This window comes from Sander lucioperca, chromosome 18 (assembly GCF_008315115.2).
Source record: "Sander lucioperca isolate FBNREF2018 chromosome 18, SLUC_FBN_1.2, whole genome shotgun sequence".
Taxonomy (NCBI): domain Eukaryota; kingdom Metazoa; phylum Chordata; class Actinopteri; order Perciformes; family Percidae; genus Sander; species Sander lucioperca.
In genome coordinates, this window is record NC_050190.1 from 3,512,210 (window position 1) to 3,517,128 (window position 4,919).

General features: G+C 41.2%; 1 protein-coding gene across 1 annotated transcript in view; it reads right to left on the minus strand.

Moving 5' to 3' along the window:
- The window catches only part of LOC116036831 (transcription factor IIIB 90 kDa subunit-like), a 125,496-nt gene extending 122,627 nt beyond the window's left edge, over positions 1-2,869 (minus strand). The window contains exon 1 of the mRNA XM_031280495.2: positions 2,610-2,869. The gene's annotated coding sequence lies outside the window, so the exon portion shown is untranslated. The remainder of the gene's footprint in view (positions 1-2,609) is intronic.
- Between the last annotated feature and the right edge of the window lie 2,050 nt (positions 2,870-4,919).

The window sequence follows — 4,919 nt, forward strand, 5'->3', positions numbered from 1 at the left end:
TGGAGAGCAAGTCCATTTACTGTAGTATACTGTGCTGAAGCACATTTTAGATATTCTTGTAATTTACCGGGGTATTCCCATGTTATGGCACTTTTCTACTTCTACTCCACTTCATTTCCAAGGAAAATATTGTAGTTTGCACCTTTCCAACTTTATTCATCTGATAGCTGTACTTTCTGGTTCTCTTTCAGATCACAATTTCACATTTTTAAAACATGCCATAACCTTACAAAATTAGTATAAATAACCAGTGGTTCCAAACATGTTTTGCACGTGGCCCCTTACAAAGAAGCCATATTTAATTGGGGCCCGTGTTCTCAGCTTTGTGACGATGTTTCCAGCTGATCCAAAAGGCGTTTTAAAGACTTTATTTAGCTTAAGGAGGAGGAGAATTTTCTCGACACATAAAGGAACACTTCATCCTTCAGTTTATCACAAACATTCAACATCAACACATCTGGAGATACATGGTTTCACTGGATAGTACGGTGGCCCTGAGAGGCCACTGCACTGCAACTTAAGAAAACGCACGCAAATAGACCACATCATGCAACAATAAGAAAACACACGTAAATAGATCACAACACGCAACAGTAAGAGAACACACGTAAATAGATCACAACACGCAACAGTAAGAGAACACACGCAAATAGATCACAACACGCAACAATAAGAGAACACACGTAAATAGATCACAACACGCAACAATAAGAGAACACACGTAAATAGATCACAACACGCAACAATAAGAGAACACACGTAAATAGATCACAACACGCAACAATAAGAGAACACACGCAAATAGATCACAACACGCAACAATAACAAATAAACTTTTTGCATGTTGTGGTTTATTTGCGTGCGGTTTCTTATTGTTGCGTGTTGTGGTCTATTTGTGTGCATTTTCTTATTGTTCAGTGTTTCCTCTATGTTGATATTACCGCGGCGGCCCACCACGGTAAAATGTCTGCCCCCACGGTATCAGAAATAGGGCACACGCACAACAGGGTTTCCGCTACGTACACCGCACAACGCTGCTCCTTCAGCTGTTTATGAAAAGTCATAAAGTCGTAATTATACGACTCTGCAGAGCCGTGTGCTCTACTGAACTCAAGCGAACTGTCATCCGCTCTCTCTCCCCTTTAGGGTGAGCAACTGGAACAGTGACAGGACGTCATCACTCGCGAAGTCATGGCAACCAAATAAATAACAGGGCGAGTACTACTTGTCACTCAATCTTAGGCAAAGTGACAAACAGCAACGAGAGCCGCGACATGAAATCCACACTCACGCGTGTCCCGTGAAATATGACAGCTACAATTTATTGGAAAATAGCATTGTGGACACTGAATTTGATGAATTTACCGTTTATCAGACCCCAGATGAGACAAGAAGACTCCCCGCTGTATTCCTCCGATACGCTGTATTAACGCTACTGTTTTAAAACCGTTTTCCAGGTTAGTGGGGGTGCATACCACTCAAAACCAACATGAAAAACATAGCTAGTAATGTTCACTCAGCGTTTTGTTGTTAAACTGTGTGTAAAATGAGCGGTGACGTTAAATCAGTACGGTACTGTCTATTTGCTGGATGGTTTCAAGGTAACGGTCGGTAGCTAACGTTAGCAGATAAGCCTGTACTTTTTGACATCCCCCCCACCCACCCCCGCCGCAAAAAATAAATTCTAGAAGAAACACTGGTGCATGTTCTGGTTTATTTGCGTGCGTTTTCTTACTGTTGCGTGTTATGATCTATTTGGGTGCGTTTTCTTAAGTTGCAGTTTAGTGGCCTGTCAGGGCCACCGTAGGATAGGGAAACTGTCAGAAGTAACTAAGGCTGTCAGACAAATGTAGTTTAGTTGAAGTAAAAAGTTGCATGAAATGGAAATACTCACCTAAAGCAGTACTTGTAGAATGTTACTTATTGCTAATAAGTTACTTTCCACCACACTGCCTAGCAGGAATTAAAAGTAGCACATTTACAGCTGCAACATTAAAGTGATAAACACAATAATAATTACAATCCAGTAATACAATACACACTATTCTAAAATGGGCCATTTTGCATAATGAGTCCTTTTACGATTGGTACGTCAATTATATGTTGATGCTAATGATTTTGTTATATTAAATGCATGACTTTTACTAGTAACAGTAGTGTAGTATTACTACTTCTACTCGAGTAAAGTATCTGCATCAGCTGCAGTGATTCTGCTTTACTCCCAGTAGCCGGCTAGCTACGTGGCACTGCACCCGGGGGGCTAGCTCAGCGTTTTCTTTTTAGCTGGCCAAATTGCAAATCTTTTACGGGCTAAAGTCGGCAACCACAACCATGACCTGTCTCGTTTTTTCCCTACATTAAGTTTAATATATGTATAACTTGTCAATGAGCCGTTAGAACAGCATGTGTGAACCTTTCACATGTTGACAGCTGAGGGCAAGAAGCTAACGGCTCGCTGCTAGCCGGCAACACCGACTTCCTACACACCTTAACAGACATGAACGTGATGTAATGAGTATTTAATGAACATAGCAGCGTCACCGGTAGTTAAACACAAACACACACAATGAGAGTGTGTAGGTGCCGGTGAGTGTACATGAGTTACATACCTTCAGACCGGTGAACAGCAGCCGTTTGCAGCCACGCTGGGACGCGTGTAAGCCTCCCCACCGAGTGTTTTATACAATAAATCAAATTTTAAAGTATGAATCATTGACTGCGACACTTATCACATTGTCACTGTGTTAATTAGAGAGCAAACAGCAACGTGACAGCGCGCAGAGGTTTGCTAAATACTGTAATATCGCTGCAATCCTTAACACAACACACCCAACATGTGCGTTTGATGCTGTGGAGAAATGGGCGAGACCAACTCGGACCGGAGGGGTGGCGCAGTGTCAAAATGTTTAATTTAAGGATTAATAATAAAACTCTTTTTGGACGTGAGGTAGAAGAGGCAGGATTGTTTTGTAATTGTTATGTTGGGTGTTAGGATACTGTAAAATCTGCTAAAATTATAGCATATAGAGTTTACACCGGCACCAGAATCCCCTACTTGTGTAAACGCACTTCTTATTTTCATGCTTTTAAAAGGACAGTTAAGCTACATTTATGGATGTGGGGAATGAAATAAAATAAAGTAAAATCTTGTCTTTTTCTTTCTTCATACTTTCTATTCCCCATGTTTATGCCGTTAACTATTTGTTGCACTATGATTTTTATACATTGTGTTGATATCCAACCACTAATGGAATGTAGCCTAAGTACATTTACTCAGATACAAATTTGAGGTAGGCTACTTCAGTATTTTTCATTTTATGCTACTTTATACATTTATTAATTTTTAAATCAAAGGTTTATTCTGAGCTAATGAGACAGTGTGAGTTAGTCAAATTAAGTTATCTTCCAATGTTATGGTGTTTTTGGGATGAAATTCCCTCTTTAATTCCCTGTTGAGCTGTAGTGGTAGAATTGCAACACAAAACAGGGAATTCCGTACTAAAAAGGCTTTAAATCTGGAAGATGATTGATTGATTGATTGATTGATTGATTGACTCAGACTGCTGAAGCCTCAGATTAGCTTCAGATAAACCTTTTAATACATTTTACACAGAACAAGGGCTGTTGGATTTTGTCCTTCACTTACAATAGAAGCATTTCAGGAAGGGATATTGTAATTGCCAGTCATAGACTGTAAATATTAACAGTCTATGCTGCCAGTATGAATGGAGGAATGACTACAGCAAGCAAAACCTGCTTCAATACTCATATGGTCACCTGACTATGTTTTAAGGCTAATTGATTTATGTCATTGGGATGTTGCAAAGTTAATTTGTACTTAATTCAGCTACCTAACTAAATTGCTCCAGTACTAACACTGGCTCAGCAATCACCTTTGATCACATAAACACTCCTGAAAACACAGCCAGCATCTGACCTAAAGCATGTCAACTGGTCCTGTTCTATAGAGCAGCCGTCAAGACTTGTCCATCATTGCAGAGAACCCTTCAAAACTTACAATAGTACAGCTCCTCTAAGCTCTGTTGACGGTTTACAGTTCTGTAGGTTTAGCCTAGTATTACCAATGTACCAGTACACTTAAATAATTTTTCATATCAAACCTTTTCTCCCCACGAAAGAAAAACCACATCAGCACAGAAAATACTGTAACACAGATGAGTATGATTAAATGGTTTTATTATGACACAGTGGATAATATGTAAAAGGAACAACAATCTGAAAGGCCAAATCAAGGAGCTGAGCTTAAGGGCCCTGACACACCAACCAGATGGACCGACCGTCGGCAGTAAAGCCAGTCGGACTGATCAGTCGGGTCCTGAGGTCCAAAAAATGACTCAGAACACACTGAGGCGACGCCGACTTGAGCGTACGCTCTGCGCGTGCGCAAAACGTAATACGTCTCCATAGCAGCAGGCGGCGCTGCTCTGTATTGTTTCCATTAACAGTCTGATTATTTCCCAGAAAATGAAAACCGGCAGCCGATTGGACGAATGCGTCATGTGGTTCTTTTTTCTCCGGAAATTCACAGACAGACTGTCATGGCAGCTCGTTCAGAATACGATCTCGTATTGTACTAAAATAGTTCACCAAAACGTGTTTCTGAAAACATTTTAAGCGAGAAATAGGCCATGCAGTTGCTGAATCTGTCTTCATTTCAGATTGACAAAGATCAGTTTAAAAGATTTTCGTCAGATTTTGAGCGGCTCATCCGCTCCCCATTTCCGGGTGAGTCCCGACTGCCCTGTATCTGACTGAACATGTCGGGTCGGCCCAAATGAAGGCCGACGGCTCCTCGGACGGCCGACGGCACGGGACACACCGAACAGACTCGAGTCACGGACCTTGCCAGACGGTCCAACGGCCGATTATCGGGCTGGTGTGTCTTCTCTCTAAGTCAG